Raw genomic sequence first — 25,761 nt, forward strand, 5'->3', positions numbered from 1 at the left:
AGAAAGTAAAGATTCATCCTTTCAAAGACTAGTACAGACTAGTACATGGGTCGAGAGAGCTAAGATAGCATATGGGGATAAAACACCAGAAAAACCTCCACAGCCATAACATAAAACTTAAGGCCCGTTCTGCGGTCTAAAATTAGAACAACGTACGGCGTACTGGCATAGTGCCATAAATGTTATAACTAATTTTGTAATGTTCAGGAAGGAAATACTCATAAAGTAATTTTGTAGTTGATATATCGATTGCAATACGTTAATCTCATTGGCAACACTTACTGCAGGAGAAAGCAGAGAATGGCCAAAAGCTTTGACAATGCTTCTTCGTATTGATTTATTTGACTCACATGACGAAATACACAGTTAAGAGTGATTGTGATAGTATCATAGTTGGCATTTATAGTCACAGTGATATTTATTACAGGAGTCTAGTATGTATAATTCATAATTATAGCTTCTTATTGTTAGGGAAACGCTGCTACCATGTTCTGTATTGCAGATAAGATGGTGATTTATTAGATTGTACTATAAGATTATTATATGCCCAAAATAAAGGAACTCACTTCACGATACTTAATAATACAATTACATAGATACAATCATCCTTTTTTAGAAAGAATCCCGTACCTCATCTGGTTGCAGTACTTATTTTGTTATCAATATATTGAGAAATTATGTATTTCATAATTTTCATTTAAGACAAAGTGGTAAAGAAGTGTAACGTACAATTCTTATAATTTCAGGGCATGGACGAAGAGATTCGAACGGTAAGAATTGTTTAAGTACAGTTATTCTTTTTTCATAAATCTATCCTAGCTACGCCACTAGGATTTGCGATTGTATTCTATTGATAACTGTGGACGATCCTTTGAAGATCCTGTGGTACATGTTGTACCATATGCGTTTTTCATGGTACATTGCGTTATTTCTCTTCTATTTTAGCTTTTTCGTCCGTTTTTTTTTGTTTTTCAAGTCCAGAGACATTGTAGAAGACACTATGTATGGTCTCAGTCCGTCCTGTGTCCAGACATAGGAGGTGATGACGTCATAATCTTAAATTATATTTTTTCCCTTATTAAGCCTATGTTCATGATTTTTGGTGGGCTTACTTTAGAACGTAGAAGATTGAAATTTTGCACAGACATTCATTCCATCGAGTAGTATTTATCAGATTTTTTCCGATGTCAGTGATAAAACAGGGGGGTACATAGGGGAAAACATTTGAAAAAAATGGATTTTTAGACCCAAAAAATCCCGTTTTTCAAGATTTTCCCGCCTCAATACATGATGGAAACAGGTGTGTTATACCGTCTAAAAGGCAGGCCCATTCTGAAGAGAATGACTGTCGAAGTATTATTCTAGGGTAATTAGGGCCGTCTCAGTAAATTGTTATCCAAATATACTTCTGTATAGGGTAAAAGTGGGGCATGGTCGGTACATTTTTTTCTGGCGGGCCTATTTTTTCACATAGAAGATTGAAATTTTGCACAAACATTCAGTCCACCGAGTAGTATTTACCACAATTTTTTTCGAATTCTGCGTAAAAACAGGGGGGTCCAGAGGGACAAAAGTTCAAAAGAGGGATTTTTAGTCCAATAATCCCGTTGGTCGGGAATTTCCCGTCTTACATACACGATAGAGACATGTGATTCATACCGTCTGCAAGGCAGTTCTATTCTGAAGAGAATGATGGGCGAAAGATGACCCTAGTGTAATTAGGTATGTCTCAGGAATTTTTTCCCTTGAGATCATGGTGTTTTGCGGTCATTTTGGGCATTGTGGGAATTCCTGATAAAATTTCTCCCGCCGATATTACTGTTGAAGATAGAAACTTGAAATTTGGAACCCGCGTTTAGTTTACTAAGTACAATTTACCGGATTTTTTGGAGGTCTCTATGTTTCCTCAGGAGGGGCCAGGGGGCCCATAGTTAGACACAAAAATTTTCCCCTCAAAATTTTCCTTTCGACATCAATTTTCTCACTCCTGGTATATGTTATGGGCATGCAAGTAATACTATTTGAACGCCAGCTTTATTCTGAAGTGAATGAGGTATGAACTATGATCCTAGGATAAATAGTGACGATGCAGTAGCTGCTTGACTGAAAGTCTAAAAAGATAGCCCAAAAGGCCAGGATCCGCAAAGGAACTGACGAACGAAACCAAAAACTTCTTCGTACTTCTCAAATTAGAATATTATTTTGCATTTTTGGTTAAAATTCAAGGTTCATATCTTTAAGGTTTCTTTGGTATATTAAATTCATGTTTTAGATTGTCTCATGTCTTGTGATTCAGATTTGTTTATATAAAGAACTTCGTGGAGGAAATTGTGTAAATTATGATATTTCACAACGTATATAATGTGTAGCCTATCTATATAGGATCGTTTTGCACTCAGAGTTAGGTGTATAATTAATGACGGGATACCTTAGATGCTGGCTTGAGAGGTAAGTATATTGATGGAATATATTGAGAGGTAAAACATTGGTTCGTGTACCTACAAGAAACTACTTCAATATGGTTCAAATTTTAACTAACATCATGGATAAAATACACGTTAAATTATGCATCAGTACTTGTCTATTTGGTTCTTTCAGTAATGCAAATAGTATCTCGAAATTAAGTATTTTCACTTTTAGGTGTTCCTTGTCTTGCCAACAAATTTGGAGAAAGTGAAATATATCATCTTCTACGACAGTACACTATAATATTTTTTCTCACTTCAGTCATATTTTGGTGCTCAATTGGAAATTTTAAAACTTTTCTCTCTCGTGTGAAAGTTGTTTTATACTTTAATAAGATCTTTGTTCGTAACTCCATTCAGATATTCTATTCTTGGTTTTATTATTCTAGGTTGTCTTCTGCCCTTCTCTGTTGACAGAAGAAAATGGGACAAATGTAATTCATAGGTACTTCGGCGAACAGAATATGTGTCAGTTACGGGACACCTGAAATGATGATTCGATAATAGGTATGATATTATAACTCGTATGAGAGCACAAGAGAAAACTCGTATAATTACTTTAAATATTTTCATATATGAGATAAAAACTCATATCTAACCATTTCAATTTTTTTATCTTTGAATAATCATATTCCCTCTGTCAACACGGTTGTCCAAACGGATTACCAAATAAGCTTCCTAAACACGCTGTTCCCTCTTTCTCTACCACCTTCATGATCTCTCATCGTTGGTTAGTTTCCTTCAGTACTTCTTCGTACATTTTTCCTTTCGTCCTATTATGTGCACATGATTCTGCACCCGAACCACATTTGAAAATTTTCCAGCTTGGATAATTCACCTTATCTCAGTGTCTACCAGTCTGGCACGTAAGTTCAGTTTTATTAGAAAAAGGGAAAGGAATAGAGAGAAAAAAGAAGCAGAGGAAAGGAGGAAAAGGAGAAAGGAAATAGGTACTATATGTGAAAGATTGCTGGATAATTATAGAAATATGGTAAGGCAACTTGAATGGCTATTAAGATGTGTTTTATGTTCGAAGGTTATTACTTGAGGATAAATTCTGAATAAATCCCGAGGAGACAATTGTTCCCTCATACGAATAATATTAGTTAAAAAATTGAAATGGTTAGAAATGAGTTTTATCTCATATACGAAAATATTTAAAGTAATTATACGAGTTCTGTCTTGCACTCTCAAACGGTCTATAATATCATACCTATTTTCGAATCATCATTTTTGTTGTCCATGCATTTCACTTCATTTCGTTTCTTATACACACACACAAGATTACGTTACTAATCGTAACTGACACATATTTTGTTCGTCGAAGTACCTATCGAATACATTCCTCCCATTTCTGGGATCTAGAGAGAACGTTTTGTCAATGACATCAGGGTGACGGTTACTTCTTCTGTCATTTACTTACTAACCATTCACTGACTATTTTTCAGTTAATATATAGTACATAAATGTTGTTGGACTGGCAAGTATACACATCTATCGTCAGATTCACAAAGTATGCATATATATAACCGATAATTTTTAATATCAGAAGGATTTTTTGCTTTTGTACCATGAGCACGATTATTGAGGTGGAAACACTGATCAAGTGTGAGTATTCGGATGGGAGGGATGGAATTGAGGTGTAGTTTTAGAGAAGAATTTCGGTTTACTAACTTGAGGGTATATTTAAGGATACATTAGGGTTACGATGACATTGCCTTAATCCCATGCTTCATGCAGTTAGTGTATTGCAGACTTTCTTCGTCGTTACTTATGATACTAAATAATATCACAAAGATTGAAGAGAATATATAACATGCGGCGGTATCTTCTAATATTCACATTTTATATTCGTTGGATATTTCGGAACTGTAACAGCCAAGGACCATTCGCGGTAGGTACCAAGACCATTTACATATATTTATTTATTCAATTCACCATTATACATTTCACTTTAATATGTATATATATATATATATATATATATATATATATATATATATATATATATATATATATATACTCAATAATCGTTTAAACTTTCAAATCAATAACTCCGAAAACATTATTTTTAGGTTGTAACACTTTACATAAGATAATCCAAATAGATCGCGAATTGTTGTAACTGACCGCACATATGATGAGACTAGTATTCTCAAGCATTTAATTTAAACTGGCAGACATTTAAGTCGCATATCAGATATGAGAACACAAATGTACAAATATATAATGCACAAATGTACAAGCATATGTACAAATATATAATGCTAAAAGGGGAACACTAAATTTGGACGCAAAAGAACTATAAGATTTACGTTTATGGTTACCAAGAGAAAAAAAGTACAGATGACTGATAATCCATAGGAATTCCTAATGAATAATGAAAAAATTAAGATTTTATTTTGTACTGAACAATCGCTCACTTTTACAGTGGCTCGAAATATAATAGAGAAACGTTTCGTCAATATTTTACATCAACGAATACATCCATGAATGTTGTCTTTTCACATCAAATTTGGTAGTTTAGATTGAAATGATATATATTAATGGGTGGATATTTGTAATGTTCAAAACTGGAGGGTGCGAAGGTTAAAGAATAAAAAATCTTGAAGATGATTATAGAGGGCTGCTAAAGAATAGAAAGAAAGAAAAGAAAAATGGCGTGAAAAAAATCAGCGGGTAAACTATAACTGTAAAGATTAGTGGTCGAATTAACACATAAAACAATCTACAGCAAAATATATTTCCCTATGCCGAAAAAAGTTGGCCTACTAAATTGTGTAACCCAACTGTGTCTCCGAGTGCCCGAGAACGAGTCCATGCTTTCTGTGCAACAATCTCACAAGAATGGTGGATCTCAGTGTAGTGATTGACTCATAACTGTTTCTGGGACCAATTTGTTCATATTACGACCGGTCCAACAGAATGGTTGGTATTGTCTCTTAATTTATAATTTCTAAATAAAGAATAATTGTCCGACACTTTAGAAACTGAGAAGACCTTCAAGTATAGTATGAAAACTAGAATAGGGTCGATAAAATAGAAAACATTCTTAATAAAAGTTACCAAATTTTAAAAAGAAAATCAGTAAAATAAATTTTGTACTAGTATGTTATTTGCCAAATCTCAACAGTAGCTCCCTCATCCGTAACGGCGCCAAACTTGTGGTAGTTAATGTCAATCGCTACTTACTTTAAAACTAACGAAACGGAAAATATTTGGAGAGGGAGGATCGACAACTTCCTACGGAATAACGGTATTCCACTGTAGCAAATTTTCTATACTATTCGATCCTATTCATTTTGCCATTTCTTCTAGCAATAGTGAAATTAGCCTATTCAGATGACGTGGAAAAATTAAAAGTTTCAGAGCACTATCGCAAATATAAACGGAAGGCATATTTTTAAATTGTGCCAATTCAGCAAACGGTTATTCTGCTGTGTGATTATCAGGAAAATATCCGGAATCATTCCTATATGAGCACTATTAGTATCGTCAATCTGAATGATCAGTTAGTATGTCCGATTACTATTAAATGTCAAGCCGCAAAGTGAAGATACAATCTAACGTTTTTCCGCAACACACTCTCCCCACACAATATTTAAACGTAATTGTTAGTGTACTAAATATTTATCATTATATAAATACAATCAAGACATCGTAATAAAATTTACCGCTTGTGCACATATACGCATTGGTCTCTTCTTATTTATTCACTCGCACGACAATATTTATAATTAACATTATCATTTCTCACTTATATATTTATTCATTTCGATGATGTCGATTTATTTTTAGACATTCTATACTTTACAATTACGCCAAAAACTGTTCGAAGCAATCTCAATACATATATATATATATATATATATATATATATATATATATATATATATATATATATATATTAAAATCAACACTACTACAAAACTCTAATTATACTTGCGAATTATACTTGCAAATCAGATACTTTCAAACAAACCATAGTATAATTCACTATAGATGCACGATTTTTTTTGTATGCAGCGGAAACTCAATAACCCTAAATACATGCGGTTATATTCCGGAAAATCTTAACAATGCGATCGTTCACAGAAAGCAACGGAAGGAGAGAATTTAAACTGCGGAATGCCAAAAAATCACATAGACAAACTTCGAGTTAAGAGGAAAAGCGAAGTTTATTATTATTAATTATTTAATTACTGGACTATACAAATGACTGTTCTTTTCAGGAAAGTTAATTTACAAAGTTGATTATCTAGATTCCTATTCATATGGACCAGAACGAATATATGCTCATCATTACTTGGAAAAGGATGGTCATTTTCATGTTGACTAGTTCGTTAAGTACCGGAGTAACAAAAACCTAGCTTCGAATAGTTCTCAACTCGGCATGAAATGCCAGTGGTATTAAAAACACACTTTGGAGTTCTAAACACGCTTTGGACTCTGTTATCGGAGGAATTAGCAATATATTATGTAGTTACGGTACGCAATTACTATGAATATACTTTATGAATCAATGTACTTATAAGGAACGGAACAAAGGAGATGAATAATCGATGAGCAGCAATACCCTGTCCATAAACAAATACATCACATTTGCATTCCCCCATCGCTACGCTCAAAATACTAATGTTACACGCACACATACATGCAACATTCCACAAAAACCTAAAAAAAAAACAATATTAGTACATATCCCTAGTAATATTAATCCGTATTATTACACTACTCAAATATACGGGAATCAAACTAATCACCAAATTCCACCATCTAGAACCGGCTCTATAAAGTGAGAAAAAGGAAACGGAATAATCAGATCTCAATGGCCCTTCTATCAACTAAATCATAGTTTCCAATTACTATTATTGAAAACGAAAGATTGGTCCCTTTCCTGATGGGCAAAGAACCCTTATGAATTTTGACTTAGACAATTATAGTTGAAAGCTGTGATAAATTCAGAAGTAAGTGATAGTCTTTGTTCTAACTTACATGTATATTGTGAAATGTAATTTAACTGTAAATAAACCTACACCTACCACCATGTTAATAATTTAAAAAAAAATCATATTTACTACACAGAGAAACAGAAGCTATATATGGACAGGCCTATCGTAAAATAACAAGAAAATTTTGAGGATAACGGGAGTTTTGAAGAGGAAAGACTTTTTTCTCAAACTGTTTTGAAAAGATCACAAACGGGAATGAATCCTTTCTATCACTAATAACATTTATGAACATGACGTCACTTTGATTGAAGTCCATATCTCCCTGTTTATTGACTGTTTTCACTGCAGAAGTTTACTGTTCAATACTGCCTTCTGCATCGAAGGACTCTATTTGAGTAATCGGGGCCTCGGTGGCTCAGTGGTAGAGCATTCACCTCTGGTACTTGGTGTCTCGTGTTTGATCCCAGCCCCCGTAAACTTTTTGGTGGATAAACACCGCGTGCGTGGATTTTGTCGGAGTTCTCCCGTTTCCTCCCACTTTCTTCATTCCACCATTTTCATTCATTACTTATCACCTCCGTATCCTTTAGCCTAACCAGCATAGCAAAGATTTCATTTCATTTCATTTTCTGTTTGACTGACTTATATATCGTTATCTGATTTCTTGTGCTTACTACTGAGGAAACAAAAATATCCTTGTAGCAAACTAACGTGTTATTATTCGATGCTTTTCCCAAGTTGAAACGTGAAAAGAAACACGACTTATTACGAGAGCGCCGGAAATAGTACTATTGAAAACAAAGAGTCTTGGCGTCCGAAAATATAAAACGAATGAAAAATAGTAATGTCATGGTGCGCCCGGATCTTGGAAGGATATTTGCAAATCAGAGGGACGAAACGAGTTCAAACTATTCTGTGAAACATCAAATTGGTGGATAATTTCAAATTTTCTGTCCAATTACGGGCCTATCCTTTCATGTAGCATGTAAGTGTATAATTCCAATACTCATCTATTTGATATGCACATATACAGGATTTACATTAAAATAATGTATAAATAAATGAACCACTGATTGGAAAAAGGGAATAAGTACATTTTTTTGCGATTTTAACCTGAGATAGCAGATGTGTTCCTTTAAGATAGTTGCATCGTTGAGTAGAAAGTTGGAATGTTTGGGCAACTCTATGTGACCAATGTAGAAGGCAAAATCTCTTGCTGATTAGAAAAAGGGAATAACTACGTTTCTTATTTCCTTCTTACAGTCACTACAGGACACGACCACAACTGTGAGACTGTGTGCAAGTAGACAACCACCAGAGTCCTCTGTTTTCTTTACGATACTTCGCCTTATTTTTGCATTGCACAATCTATGGAGAACTTTTTGCTCCAATCAGTTACAGATTTACATGTTTTCAGTGATACAAGTGGTGGTCAAAACTGCAATCATTCAATGACACGAATGCTTTTCAGCCTGACTGTATCATAACGGTTCCCACTATACACCAATATTTGCCTGTCAGAGGTCACAGTTTTTACCATGTGACCGAAATTATGCTGTAATCAAACCAGAACTCAAACGACACAATCGAATTTTTAAACCAGCACAGTATAACCACATGATTACGAATGCAACAAATACTGATCCTCCATTTCAGGTTTACGAAGTTGTCGTCAATGAAGAAATCTTAGATTTTAAACATTGGTGGTAACCGCTTTAGAAATCTTCAGGTAGCATTGTGGACAAAACAGTGAAATTCCAAGTAAGTAAATAGAGACACTGTTTACAAAGCAGAATCTCCAGGTTATGTGCAAGCTCATAAGTTTATCAATGGACTAAGAACTGATATTTTTCGATTACTCAAAAGTAATGTCACAAACGTTGCACTGCCAACATCAAAGGCATACGATTGGCAAGTCTCGATCAACCAGAAAATGATCAACGATTCTTCACAAATCATCAAATACATACCTGACCAATACAAACAGTTTTATAGGATTATTTGTTCATTGAAAACCACTGATCAAGAAACTGTAGAAGAAGAAGATGCAGACGGATAGGACCCTATGTAAACCCATTCTACTGTGACAACGTATTTTGCTACGTATTTTGTTCAGTTGTCTATTGTATTACTTTTCTTGCTGTACGAATAACATGTGCTGTACAGAAAAACGAACGGTGACAATAAAAGTGTTAGAAGCCTAATATGCGTGATAGTTCGAATACATATATCCAAGATTAACGTACAGCATTGCATTCAACATGTACATTTTCATAGCTTTCTATCAAACTGCACATTACATACCCTACACACAATTACAATTGCACCCAACTTTAATTGATTGGAAAAAGGGAATATTTTATCCATTTTTAAGCTTTTCTAACCAATTCCAGGGCTGCAATACAAGTTTCTTCTTGTTGTCTCAATGTTTGTTAGTTGTTTTGCTACAAGTAATCAATTATACACTTTTTGCAACAAATACAAACAACGCCTCTAGAAGGTTTTTTAGCGTTATTGAAAACTTAGGTCTGATGCACTTATTCCCTTTTTCCAATCAGTGATTCAAATATATTATTTCTCTAAATATAATTCCTACCAAATTATTCCGAAGTTTCGTCATGGATTTTGATTTAAGTAAAGAAGAAATGAATTTACTACATAGCCCGAAAACGATATATTGAAAAATCTACAGTACACAGTACGTTCAAAACTATTGGGCCCCGCATATATAAATTTCATTACCTTAATTGTAACCGTACGTTATATTAAGCTATTCTTTAAGGCACTTGACTAACATTTTTACAGGTTCTCTCTTTTCGATGGTATATGTTTTACTGTAAGCACTTCAAATTTCGAATTTAGTTAATCTTTTGAATGAACCAGGTCCATACCTTTCAGGATGATTACAGTAGTCTCTGTCAGGAGACTAAATGTATCATGACTAGTTCTTGATCAGGAAATTGAAACTAAAATGGGGAGTAAGATAATTAAATCTATCATATCTATAGATTGTTGTGAAGAAGAAACAACGTTGAGAACCAGAGGCCTAAGAACAAATCAAGTTGTAATAAAAAGTAGGTCAAAGGTTATTGACTTTTATCATAATAAAAGATATGCTATATACGTATTCAAACGAAGAATAATTACATAGAACTCTTTAAATGGAAGTAACAAAACCTAACGTAAACACAGCAATAATGAACCATTTACAGCGTAGTGATCGTGTTGTAGTGGTCAAGGAGCTTGACCAACAATCTTAAGATCCTTTTATCGGATCCACGTCGGACAAATATTTTTTTTAATTTAGGACCGTTAGGGGCGAGTAGTTGGCCCTGAACCACGATTATTATCTTCGTATATAGGAATAATGAAACGTTTCAATACTTGAAGTATCAAATCTTTAGGAATAATAATCATTATCTCGTAGAAGATTAAAAGTTTGCAGTTTCTTATCGCTCCGGCCATACCATTACAAGCAGTAACGTGAACTTCGGCTAGATATTTTGGTTTTGTTTAATGTTACCCACGAGAACTTATATCATTTCTACAACAAAACAAAGAAAATGAGACAAGGTTTGACATTTCAATTTTGAGCCTAACAAGGCTATCACAAACTGTCGTCTCTCTTTCGGGATGAGAATCGAGAAGAGACGAAAAGAATCGTAAACATTTGTGTTCTAGTCTGGACTCTCAAAATGGTATATGCCCATTCTTTGAGTAACAATTACTCTGTAGATTGAATGTTATAAACTATGTTGTTACTTCGTATTTCTGAGCTCATCACATTATGGTCTGTATGGGTATTTTTGTAGCAAAGCTTATATAATTGCCTCTGCATATCCTCAAAATTAGTGTAATATATGCCTTTCTGTTCAGTGATATTCAGTAATTTTTATAAAATATATTTTCCTTAAGACGTACAGTAGAATATGTTTTTTTACATTAAACTTTGGTGTAATACATTAGTTTAAAATTTGAGTGTTTACGTCATTTTCATTAGAACGTAGAGTAGACTATGTTGTACATTCAAGTTTGGTGTAATACTTTCGTTTAAAATTTGGATAGTGGCGTAGGTGCGTCTTGGAGGTACCGATCTATCTCCCCGAAATTCTGATTTTCCTGTAAGTGAGGTCTATCTTTAGGGCAACATTTAATACTATTATTATTATTATTATTATTATTATTATTATTATTATTATTATTATTATTATTATTATTATTATTATAAGCAATGAAGCTTTGTGAAGTAAATTGTTCACTTCGTTCCTAGAAGTGTAAGCGCTTTCTTTATGCTTGTACAAGTCGTAGCCTGCTCAGCATTTAACCTCGTGTTCCACGGTCTTTACCAGCTTTGGACAGTTGGCATTGCTGTACAAATGTAGTGTTTGTAGATTTTCTAGAATTCCACTTCTGTCCTGTTGAATTCCACTTTCTTTAGTCCAATATTTCTTTTTATTCACATTATCGATGTCCGTTTAAGGATACCCAGGTTAACCATGTAAAGTAAAACTTATGTCAGGGTCTTGTGAGTTCAGTAGCCTACATTGTGCACAGAATTTTGCTGGAAAACAATCGATTAACATTTAACTAGATGTAGGGACGTACAGAAGAGTTCCCCCTTGTGGTCAGTCTAATCCCGACTATTTTGTAACTTTTAGCTAATGATAGAAGACATAGTACGGATTTGAATACAATGAGTTCTCATATGGATTTTATCATCTATATTATTATTGTTATTATTATTTTTATTAGTAGTAGTAGTATTAGTAGTATTAGTAGTAGTAGTATTAACGAAAATTAAAATCTCTATATTACGTGTTATTGAAATGTAAACAAGGATACTAACGTTGATAGGAAAAGTGAAAAGAAGTTAGTTTGGAACCTGTTAAGAATTAATTGACTTATACGAAGTACACTGGAAGTTTTAGTGTCCGGAACGAAAAGAGAGGAAGAATAATGTGTCAGCTCCTGGTAAATATGAATCGAAATTGAATGGCTTAATATAATCTAAGTAGGATTTATGTTCAACACGATACATATTTACATCCTTTCTTTTTAAAATTATTGGGTTATTTACGGGTTATGTTGATATTGTAACAAAATATACATTGGAATATAAATAAGAAAAGTTCTTATTTACAAATAATTGGGTATATGGAACATCTTAAATATTATTCCTCTTAGCAATAGTGGAGAAAGATACAGTCCCACAATAACGATTTAGACACATTTATGACTCATAATTCGCATTATATGTGACACTTATGTATTAATAAATTGTTTGCAAAACAAGTTATGTTCTCAGGCAGTACGATTCCGGGGTGTAGATATGTCACGTCATGTTATTAGTATATTTTCTGTGAAGAAACTCGTGTGAAATCTAACTTGTAACACCAAGAGAAATTGAGTATTCTTCATGTTATTGTACATCGGAAATATCAACATTGTAAGTGATAAACATTTCCCTAATTACCTCAGCGGTAATTAAGAAACTCTATTATAAGAAACTAGTGATCAAAGCAGTTTTTAACCCTCGAGAAGTCGCGCTGAAAAAGTAAGGCGAGTAGTCGCGCGCGGTCAAAAGGACCGCACGAACATAATCTGTTGCAAATATCGTTTTAAACATTTTTCTTGTATTAGAAACGTAATTTTGTATATTTTGTGATTAAGAGGGAATAACATTTTTATTATTATAATAAGTATTACAGTAATAATTATTAGAGAAACCTACAATTAGACATGTCCTTTTTTATTTCCCATTTGGAATAAAATGTTTTTTCGTTACATATTTCTTTACATAGATAGCTGCGCACTGGTTTTATTGAAAATTCTAAATCTGATGATGATCTTTTGTTTTTGTCAACTCTGGTTCGTCTAAAATTAGAAATGCAATAGTAAATTAGTTAAAAATATACTATATAAACATAACACTAAAACAAAGCGTCACAGCGCATTTTGCATTGAATTAGAGCTCACTCGTAGCTAAGCGGTTAGCATACACGCCTTTGGCGTGGGACTTCCGGCTTCGATACACGGTGGGACCTCATGTGGTTCGGATCCTTCGTTAAGCAGCAGATCCACGTCTTACATAGCCTTGATGCTGAAAAGGGCGCTAAATTGAAATCAAATCAAATTTACATTGAATTATTTTACGGTCCTGTTATTTTGAAACTTCACCTATAGAGCACTACATTGAATTATTTGAGGTTATCTTCAAATTTACACTGTTCTACACTTCGTCGTTGCTTATTTCGCCTACATTCGGGGAATCGCTGGTTATTTCTGGGTTTATGATTTCAGATTCGCTCGCAGACTCCTCACTTCACCTTTCGTATTCACTCATATATATATATATATATATATATATATATATATATATATATATATATATATGTGTGTGTGTGTGTGTGTGTGTGTATATATGTGTGTGTGTATGTGTGTGTGTGTGTTATGATCTTCCTCAGACAAAGCTTCCACGAGATCATCTCGGCTGATTCATCCAAATAGTTTATTCCTAACATTTCCCTCCGTTGTTTTAAGTTATTCATTTCTAATTTTCTCTTTTTTCATACTTGGTATCAGTTTGTTAGCTCTGTCGACTTCTTTTCCGTCCATTAAAATAATATTTATGTTTATAAAGCTTAAAACATCGCCAAAGTAAAGGTCACGTGCAGAGCGAAACACTGAAAAAAAAAACATTACACGGTTAGTCGCGCGCGGTGGAAAGCACCGCAGAATCACTAAACAATCACTAGTAGTTAAACTAAACAACGGATAACGGAGTGATTGAGCAGGAATGTTCGGGAAGGTGAGGGGGAAGATTAGCTAGACGGAGAAGTCTGTTGGACAAACAGAATGGACACACGATCGAAAATAATTTTCCTGCGGTGCTTTTGACCGCGGCGCGACTACTGGAGGGTTAAGACTGCTCTGTTAAATAAGAGTAAAAACATAATGAATATAACAAATTGCACACGTCTATGATTCTAAATTTTTTATAGCAAAGGAACACTGATTTCGGCCACGATAAAATTCAATGGTTCAGAGAAATCAAATTTAAATTAGAAAACAGAAAAGTGTACATAAAACACTCAAAGATATGAAGGAGAAAAGGTCCTAAGGGAAATCTAGTGCAGCTTCATAGCATATACTGTTGAATTGCACGGCAAAATTACTATATAATGCGTTGTAATGCGTTATCATAATGCGGTATATATAACCCGACATAATACGTTATCACTTTTGGTATTTTCTGCATTGTGTATTATTTAATTTGAGGCCATTAGTGACCATTAATTGTTTCAAGGTCATCGAATAAATCGATTTGAGCAATTAGTTTCGTATGAATATCATTACTGGAAGAAGATTACCGGTTCGTTCCAATCGTCAGGGCTGAATTTAGAAGTATTTGGCTTACAATTTTACGTGATAAGATAGGGTGGGGGAAACGTGCTGGACTTGTGAGTCATATAGTTAATAACATAGGTTCAAATCTTTTCCAAGTCAAAGTTTCTTTTCAAAATAACTGTGAATAAAAGACGAGTAACTTCATATACTAAATGAGCAATCCTTAAGAAGGTGGAAGCAAATTCGTATATCACGATAGAGACGATTTACGATTTTTGATTTCGAAAGGACAAGGGAATTCGAAAATCGTTATTGATGTGCAATATACAACTTTCGTGTAATCGTTCTCAGAAAGAAACACTACATCATTTGTTAGATAAACTTTGGGAAGAACATTGGTTGATGTATTGGTATTGTGGTAGACTTACAAATATAAAATGTCTGTTAGCCATCAGGTAGTATAAATTTTTCGTATAAAATAATGGCTGCAAACATACATCTACAATAAACAAAAGTGAGACTAGTGTTCGACACAGATAAATCTACGGTCATGCCTAAATAATTTCATTTTTTCTCGTTTAATTTTATATCTTTCACTGTTCTGGGTATGTTTAAATTAACTTCCACTTGACGCGCCGTGTATTAACAATTGGTTAGAATGAAAGTCTATTTAAGTAATAAATCAAGGCGTATAATCAAGACTGTTACATACTATATGAGGAAAATAGTTGTAGGAGGAAATAACCGAATAGGAATCTGTTGGAATGTATATACATAGCTTAACATTGTGGTTTTAATGTAGCACCCATCCCAAATATTGTCATTGTTTGCACTGGATACTTTTGGGTTGAGAGGGAGTTGAGTAAATAACAATGTTTTGGCATTCGGTATATGATTGCAATCTGATTTGGATCTTGGTACCTTAGGTGAAGGGATAGTTTACTAAAATGCTTGCAATAATCACTTCGATGTTTTATAGCTATTTGTATTAGCCATCCTTATTATGTATGCTAAAGATTGCCATCACGTAGATTAAAAGATAAGCATCTCACTCTCACCAGGGAACTGTACGAATGGGGCACTCGAGTTTCCGGACGAGGTGCATCACATGTGAAAGAGGATGTAAAAAGATGTCCATATGCAAAATTATAGCGGCTGAGGGCAACATGGACGAGCGTGAGAGGCGGAAGAAGTGGGGCCTACAGTGGGACTTAATAACACAGAAATATGCAGAATCACACGTTTCGCTCCCGAATGGTGAAAGAAATGAATTTCAAATGTATAGAAAGTGGAACATGAGAAGAGGTGCTATATTGTGGGGGATATGGACATCATGGGCGCCATCTTGAAAGTAGCTATTTTGAATTTGAATTCAAAATGTTAAATGAAAAGTGGGGCATGTGGTATATCAACTAAGACTGAAATTTTACCAGAAATTCATTGGTGTGAATAATTTTATAGTTTCTTTATTGTGAGTTGAGAAATACGAACATGCAACAACGTCTGGAGGGGATATATTTACATAGGCAACATAACCAATGTTTCATTTGAGTCCTGTTCAGGTACAAGTCAATTGTCCAGCAAAGAATATATGACAAAAAGATATACTGTACGCATATGACAGTGATCGTGTGGAAAACCATATTATCTAAACCATTCGCAGAATGTAGTCACTGGATGCACCTCTATAAGAAGAGTACAAAAAGTGTGTTCACATGCAATTCACTGGGAATGTTGCAGGGGATAAAAATTGCTGTCTGTGTGTGAACAATATACGTACTTGCCTAAAACACGTTTCATTACACCGTGAGTCGTTTGAAATCCAATAACATGAATCATAACATAGGCAATTACAAGTAAATATAGGCGCAAAAAGATACCGTACCAGTCTATGAAACACAGTTGATGTGGAGGGTATCGATAAGAATGTGCTGGAAGCAAAAGACATTTTCACAGTGTGCACACCTGACGAAGCTGGGATTAGTACACTGATCTTCCTGACAATCTGCTGCTATGTCAGAATCAAAACAAAAGGTCATTGGAGTTTGGAATTTTCCCGGATGTTCTTCAAAATATCCAGCTACGTAGGCATGCTTAATGAAATTAATGAACCGGAAAGCACGAAATTGAAAATGAGTGAAAGCTTGGAGACGGATGAAGTTGTCTCGATGCCAGATATGAAACCCATCAATGTTCAATGTGGCGTCAGTGATAAATCGCACATATTGCTTGTAAGTGCGAAAGAATCCAACGTCTAGAGGTTGAGTAAGTCCAGTGCATTTGGGGGGTATGAGTTGTTTGTGAAGGACAACATTATCTGGAGCAGTAGAATGTATCAATTGCGCATCTTTGTTACAAGACCACGAATCAACAAGCAGCAAAAGGCGATTTTCCGTCACAGTTGGCCAAAATACGTCTTGGAGAAATAACTTCAGATCATTCTTGCTCATATTTGCAGTTTTTCGAGCAAATGCCTTGATATTCGAAGGAGTGTCTCGCATATTCGCGAGGAATTTACCTGTAGGTTCAGCAGATATTAGAAATAATGGCGATAACAGTTTACCATCTATCGCTATAATCGGGATTATCATATAAGAGTGCGTAACTGCTGTCGATGATCCAATGCTAGAATACACCCGTTTGACGCCTTTAGTTGCCAGTGTTCTGCCTGAATGCAGTTCCTTATCAAATCGACTTTGATCTGTGTTAACCACTTGGCCTAAATTGCGGTCTTCTTCCACGATTATAGCCTTTGTTTCCTCGACAAACACGTCTGCAGTTCCCTGTAATTCTTGTTCACTTTTGGCAGATTTGGACACGGAGTGATACAATATTGTTTCGCTTTTTAAATTTTGCTACCCAGGAAGACAATGCCTTGAAGTTAAGAGTGTCAGTTGGATCAATGCCTTTCTTTACATTCATCGCCTACATTCGAATTGTCCATTCATGGCCCGCGTTCGTTTAAAACGTAATAGCACATCGTCGTTTATTTTGCTGATGGACGCTTTGTTGAGGTTGCGTTCAAAACTACGGAAGGGCTCGCGCAGTCTCTCTCTGTTAGCACAGAATGTTGTCGATGGCTCTATACTACTTGGTCCGACCTCTATCGTTTGTAACTTATTTTTCTTACGCACAACTAGTTTGCATCTAGCCACAGTTTATAATGATCTACATTAAAATTGCAATTGGAATGTAATGCAACAAAAAGCCACATTTACAATATTTTATATTACAATATGTTATAATATTAACCAATTAAGTCTATAAGTCACAGCATTATAATATCAATCACTTATTCCGACATTCTTTGTGTTGTCCAGTGTTCAAACCCCTACGTGCCAAAATTTCATTATTGTAGGCTTGTAATGCAACAAACAATATATACGAATCAGAAACTGTCGTCAGCCTCAACCTCATTACCTTTGGATTTTTTATTCTTAAGGTTTATTTCATGGGTGTGTGACATTTGTTTTCCCATCTCTGTGCTCTTTCTTACCTGCTCGTTTTTTCTAATTCACAAGACAGTTACAATAGCAGTTTTCACACCAATGAATTTCTAGTAAAATTTCAGTCTTAATTGATATACCACATGCCCCACTTTTTATTTAACATTTTGAATTCAAATTCAAGATAGCTACTTTCAAGATGGCGCCCATGATGTCCATATCCCCCACAATATAGCACCTCTTCTCATGTTCCACTTTCTATACATTTGACATTCATTTCTTTCACCATTCGGGAGCGAAACGTGTGATTCTGCATATTTCTGTGTTATTAAGTCCCACTGTAGGCCCCACTTCTTCCGCCTCTCACGCTCGTCCATGTTGCCCTCAGCCGCTACAATTTTGCATATGGACATCTTTTTACATCCTCTTCCACATGTGATGCACATCGTCCGGCAACTCGAGTGCCCCATTCGTACAGTTCCCTGGTCAGTTCTAAGAGCATTTCTCTCTCGCTCTCTCTTTCTCCTCCAATCTCTATATACATATAAATATACAGAGAGCGCGAAAAGCGGACAGTTTCGAACTGAGGTTCGTTTTAGTCTCAGAGGAAGATGATCTTCGAAACTGCATAAACTTTTGTGACATTTCTGACATGATGGTCTCTGCAAAAGCAATGTTTATCAAAAAAATCCTATTCTAAGTACTTACATGTTTGAAATTTGAAACAAAAATCGATTTACGATCTGCGCCCTTCGATACACACCCCCGGTTAGATTCCTCGTTTCACTTCTCTAATAGATGTCATTGGAAACAATAACTCGATTCTTGGGTATCCTTAAACGGACATCGATAATGAGAATGAAAAGAAATATTGGACTAAAGAAAGTAGAAATCAAAAATACTCCTAGAAAACTTACATACACGACAATTGTACAGCAATGCCAACTAGACGAAAGGTGGTAAAGACCGTGGGACAAGGTTAAAAGCTGAGCTGGCTACGACCTACAGAAGCATAAAGATAGCGCTTAAACTTCAAGGAACAAAGTGAACAATTGGCTTCACGAAACTCCGTTGCTTACAATAATAATAATAATAATAATAATAATAATAATAATAATAATAATAATAATAATAATAATAATAATAATAATTATTATTATTATTATTATTATTATTATTATTATTATTATTATTATTATTATTATTATTATTATTATTATTATTAAAATGGTATTAAAATTTGCCCTAAAGGAAGGCCAAACTTACAGGAAAGTCAGAATTTCGGGGAGATAGATCGTTACCTCCAAGACGCACCTACGCCACTATCCAAATTCTAAACGAAAGCATTACACCAAACTTGAATGTATACACGACTCCAAATGTGCATTACCACCTGCAGTTCTCCTTTTCCTGCAATAGCAGGCAACCCAGAAAGCTCGGCGCTTTGGTTGGTAGCGAATTCGAAAGGCGTTGGACCAAACCTTAATTTTGTAACAAATATATCAGTGTGGCAAACTGCAAATAAGAGAATAAAACAAATTGTTAAAAATGACAACGTTATTATTGTGACGGAGTTGGATGACATCAAAAGTTACAAAATGATCTTACTTAAGCAGTTCAAACAACATGAATGGCAAGAAACAGATATCAGAGGAAACCATTTCTCTCCTTCCACCCCGGAAGAAGAATTTCATAAAAATAAAAAAAAACATAATGTAAAGGTTTAATATAAAAGCAATCCCAAAATTTTCAAAGCTGACACACGAAATGCAAGAACAACTGAATGAAAGTGAACGAAACTGTGCACAGATATTGCAGACGGAAAACGAGCGAATCCGGATTTCAAATTTTAACGGAGAAAACGGTTGGGTGGGGCACGGACCCCTCCAAACATTTCATCAGGAAATATCAAACGTGCTAGTAACAGTATGGCAGATTGTGTAAAGGACATGAAGAATTGCAACGAAACTTTACGTATGGACAATACGCAAAAAATAAACGAATACATTTTTATATTTTCTCCGGAAAAGCAGTTTTAGGGGCAAAAGCCCCAACCAAAAATTTTGAAAGTTGACGTCCGAAAGGCGAATAAAAGTGAATCGAAGTCAAAGAAATTGTGCACAGATATTGTCGACGTAAAATGAGGCAATACGGGTTTCGTATATTCGTGAAAAAAAAACGATTGGGTGGGGAAAGGACCGGTCCAAAACTTTGATCACGAAATATCAAAAGTGCTAGTAACAGTATGTCAGATGCGTGTACACGACATAAAGATTGCAACATGTCTTTGTGTATGGACAATACGCAAAAAAGAAAAAAAACGGGTTTCTGATGTTCTGCGGAAGGACGGTTTTAGGGGGCAAAAGCCGCAACCCAATGTTTTGAAAGTTGACGATGGAAAGGCAAGAAGTGAACCGAAGTAATGAAATTGTGCACAGATATTGTATACATAACATGAGGATACGGATTTCATATTTTCCTGAAAAAAGAGTTGGGTGGGGCACGAACCCCTCCAAACCATTGATCAAGGAATATCAAAAATGCTAGTAACATTATGTCATGTGTGTAAAGGACATAAAGAGTTGCAACATAGCTTTGTGTATGGACAATACGCCAAAAAATTAACTGATACTTTTTTATTTTCTGCGGAAAAACGGTTTAGGGGCTAATTCTCCTACACAAAATTTTGAAAATTGACGCCGGAAAGGCAAAATGAAGTGAACCGAAGTGAATAAAATTCAGGGCAGATATTGTAGAGATAAAATGAGGGAATACGGATATCGTATTTTCCTGGAAAAAAGTGTTGCGTGGGCCTCGGACCCCTTGAACGCTTTGATCAAGGAATATCAAAAGTGCTAGTAACATTATGTCAGATGTGTGTAAAGCACATGAAGAATTGCAACATAACTTTGTGTATGGACAATACGCAAAAAATAAAAGAATACGGGATTTTTGTTCTACGGAGAAACGGTTTTAGGGGGAAAAAGTCCGCACCCATAATTTTAATTGTTGACGTCCGAAAGGCAAGAAGTGAACCGGAGTGAATGAAAGTGTGCACAGATATTGACGACGTAAAAGGAGGATACGGGTTTTTTATGTTTCTGGAAAAACGGTTCGTTGGGGACCGGACTCCTCCAAACATTTGATCACGAAAAATTTAAAGTGCTAGTAACAGTTTCAAATGTGTGTAAAGGATATGAAGAATTGCAACGACACTTTGTGTATGGACAATACACAAGAATAAACGAATATGGATTTTTTATTTTCTGCGTAAAAGCGGTTTTAGGTTGCAAACATCCCCACCCAAAATTTTTAACGTTGACGTCCGACAAGCAAGGAAGAAGTGAATCAAGTGGATGAAATTGTAAGCAGATAGTGCAGACGTAAAATGTGGATACGGATTTCGCATTTTCCGAGAAAAATGGTTGGGTGGTGCACAGACCCCTCCAAACCTTAGATCACGAAATATTAAAGTGCAAGTAACAGGTCGTCAGATTTGTGTGAAGGACATGAAGAATAGCAACGAAACTTTGTGCATGGACAATAGGCAAAAAGAAAATGGATACGTTTTTTATTTTCTACAGAAAAACGGTTTTGGTGTCAAAAGCCCCCACCCAAAATTTTGAAAGTTGATGCTCGAAAGGCAAATTCAAGTGAACCGAATTGAATGAAATTCTGCACAGATATGGTATAACATCAAATGAGGGAATACGGGTTTCGTATTTTCCTCGAAAAAAGATTGGGTGGGCACGGATCCCTCCAAACATTTGATCACGAAATATCAAAAGTGCTAGTAACAGTAGTCAGATGTGTGTAAAGGACATGAAGAATTGCAAAATAACTTGCGTATGGACAATACGAAAAGAAATATACGAATACGTTTTTTATGTTCTGCATAAGAACGGTTTTATGTTTCAAAGGCTCCACCCAAAATTTTGAAATTTGTCGCCCGAAAGGCAAGAAGAAATGAACCCAAGTGGATGAACTTGTCAACAGATACTGCAGACGTAAAATGTGGATACCGGTTTGATATTTTCCTGGAGAAAACGGTTGGGTGAGGCACTGACCCCTCCAAACTTTTGATCACGAAAAATCACAAGTGCTAGTAACAGTATGTCAGATGTGTGTAAAGGACATTTAGAATTGCAACATATCTTTGTGTATGAACAATAGGCAAAAATAAACGAATACGCGTTTCTTTTATTTTCGGCAAAAAACGATTTTTAGGACAAAAGCCCCCGTCCAAAATTTTGGAATTTGACCCCGTAAGGCAAAAAGAAGTGGACCGAAGTGAATGAAATGTGCACAAATATTGTAGAGGTAAAATGAGGAATACGTGTTTCATCTTTTCTTCAAAGAAAAAAAAACTTTTGAGTGGACAGAAGCGTTGAGTGGCGAGGAGTAAACCGAAGCGAATTAAGTTGTATGTAGATATTGGATATGTAAAATATTGCCATTCGTGTTTCATAAGTGTCGTGTCTTCATCCGATTCCTTCAAATTTGGCAGATCAAGTACACGCACAAACATTATACTGTATTTAATAGCATTTCAGGAGGCACGTTTAACCCTTAGAATGTTTATGCGCATAAACAAAAAGACGTGTCGATTTATTTCCACTTTGTTCTTGTCTGCCAAATTTGAAGCAAAACTGATAGGGCTACTTCAGAAAGACGAAAGGGCTTATTTTACATAGGGTCTATATAATATCTACACAAAATCATTTCCTTCAGTCCACTCCTTCCTTCGCTATTACGGTATTATTATTTTTTTTTCGGATGGGGCCTAGGCCCTAACAGTGTTTCTCCGCAAAAATTAAAACACTATTCATTTATTGTTTTGCAAATAGTCCCAATACGAAGTTTCGTTGCAATTTTCTATATTTTTTATGGACTTCTAACGTAAGTGTATTTTTATCCTCGTCAACAAAAGTAAGGTTACATCGCCGTGACGGGTATATGAACGCGCGGTACTCCAAGGAAGGGATAGTTCTATAAGAATTTGTGATTAATTTTGAAGAGTTTTTATTTTGAATAGGGAATTAACATATTTATAGGGAGTAAATACACAGATTTGAAGCATCACTGCACTGTCATCTCCGTAAAGATTCGTATTTTCAGTTTTTCTCTTTATTGTTTTATATGTTAAGTTAAACACCACAACATAGCACTGATATCGTAGATCGTATTGTTTTTTTTTGTAAATCGTGTCTGTAACGTGTTTTCAAAACATTTAACTTCAGACATGATGTAGAGAGAAGAGAAAGAGAAACATCTGCAATATATATATAATTTATGAAATAAGTGTAGGAATTACGTAGTTAAAGGACACGTAAGAGAGCGAAAAGGAGATATAAAAGTCTGAACTTTCAGAAACGTCCTACATAGGTGAAAATAGAGTTAAAATTGCAAAATATATCACTTAATTTATCTTTCTTTTCTTATATTCTAGTATCTTTTTTCACATCCAAACATCTCCATCCAGAAATACGAGATAAAAGTGAATAGAGAAACGTTTCCATCTGAAGGATTAAATCAGAAAAAAATCTTTTGACTCTTACTAGTTTCGAACTCACAACCCTTAAATCCATGAGTCAGCGCTCTACCGATTGAGCTAGCAACTCCTGTTGCAAAAGACTCATTTCTACAACTACCAGTTGATGAATGGTGTGTATTAACCAAGTTGGCCGAAATGAAATCTTTGAGTTTTACGTCCCGCGGTTATGCCGGTTAGGCTAAAGGAGACGGTGATGATGAGCAATGAATGAAATGGTGGAATGAAGAAAGTGGGAAGAAACGGGAGAACACCGAGAAAACCCACGCACACGGCGTTCGTCCACCACAAAGTTCACTTGGCGGGGCCTAGAATCGAACCCGGGACCCCAAGCACCAGAGGTTAACGCTCTACCACTGAGCCACCGCAGCCCGACGAATTTGGCCGAGATAATTGCTCCATATATAGCTATTGCTATAATAATAATAATAATAAGAAGAAGAAGAAGAATAAGAAAAAGAAGAAAAAGAATATGTACAGAATTTTAAAAGGGCACATTTGTTAAAAGTTAGTATTGCGGAGTAACTCCTAATATGTGATTTTAATAAATATAAATGTAAGCGTGGTTTATCCGTGCGTATTGCTCAAACTGCCCAACTCACTACTATAGTCCCATAGGGGTTGTGCGCGTATGGTAGAGTATCCTTGCATATTCCTCCATTTGCAGGGAAAAGTATTGATACCTGAGATTATCACTTAGGGAAACAACTACGAGAGAAATCTGCAGAAATTCCATTCACGTTAAGTTCTAAGAGAGAGAAATTAATGCAAAGAAAACGAAAATAATAATACGCATCATGCAGAGACCGAAAAAGTATAGAAAGCTAAACAAAAAGGAAAAAAGGAAAGAGGGAAAGGAAACAGCATATGACATGGGAATAAATTAAATTTTAACATGCAGTCTCCGTCTTTCCCCCTGCCCCCTGTAGCTGTCTTAGTTTTTCTTCCTTCATAGGATAAATCTCTTTCAGCATCGAACGCGAACATAATTTATAGTGTATAATTCCTTGAAAAAAATGTAATTCAGTCTAGGGTGCGACTCGAACACAGAATTTTTAGAACAACTCTTACACACGCTACCCACTTATCTACAGGTATACACGCTATATCAACTATGTTTATAAATCAGCTATTACATGCGCTGTTATCAAAAGTGTTAAATCAGTCATTGTCAGTGAGTCGGTCAACTATGACACACGCTGTTTGTCCATCACAAAGTTCCTTTCGAGGAGGCTGGGATAGAACCCGGGAACCCAAGCACCAGAGGTGAACGCTCTATCACTGAGCCGCCACGGCTCTAGCTGTATTTAGTGACTAACGCCTTTGAAAGAATCACCATTCTTTTCAGCGACCGTGAAAACTAGGGATTTGACACAAATATAGGTTATTTTGGATTATTTTTACGTGTTTCGGTACCCCCACCCCCCGGTGACCTCTGCCCACATACAATGGTAGCCGATTTTGAGTCATTGCTAATGGAAGTGTTACCATTGATTTCAGCGACTGTGAAAACTATGTATTTGACACAAATATCGGTCATTTTCTAATATCATTACATGCCCCGGTAATTCCACTCCTCCCCTGAGAACCCTGGTTCGAATTTTGAAAAACAAAAACGCTTCGTCCTAGTCTGGAGTCTGGACAAATGTATCCGTGATCAAAATTTAGTAACTTTATGTCAACTCGTCTGATCCCCAGGACGCATAAAGACAGACACACAAGCAAACTCGTGCTTCATACACACAACAGATAGAACAAACAGCGTTCTTTCGCATAGAACGTTGCTATGTTGCTTCCACCCAGTTAAGCCTTCTACTAAGTGCCGGAGGGCATCAGTCTTTTATACGTAAACACGTCTGTTGAATTTGCCTCTTCTATCGAAGTAATGGGTCGCGTGTACTCTTAGTATTAGCTATTTTGTTGTTATTGACCTTGAAGAACCAACAAATGTTTTTTCATGAAGTCACAAGTCGCTTTGGTCCGTGAAGTTGATATAGACT

The 25,761-nt window shown here is 35.4% G+C and overlaps 1 long non-coding RNA gene across 9 annotated transcripts in view; it reads left to right on the plus strand.

Annotated features, from left to right (window-relative positions):
• LOC145683311 (uncharacterized) overlaps positions 1-25,761 on the plus strand; it is a 621,166-nt gene that overhangs the window by 529,608 nt on the left and 65,797 nt on the right. For all 9 annotated transcript variants that reach the window (XR_014131013.1, XR_014131019.1, XR_014131017.1 and 6 more), the window contains one exon: positions 747-770. This is a non-coding gene — a long non-coding RNA (uncharacterized LOC145683311). The remainder of the gene's footprint in view (positions 1-746; positions 771-25,761) is intronic.

The sequence above is a fragment of the Thermobia domestica genome, chromosome 4 (genome assembly GCF_964235325.1).
Source record: "Thermobia domestica chromosome 4, izTheDome1.hap1.1, whole genome shotgun sequence".
Taxonomy (NCBI): Eukaryota; Metazoa; Arthropoda; class Insecta; order Zygentoma; family Lepismatidae; genus Thermobia; species Thermobia domestica.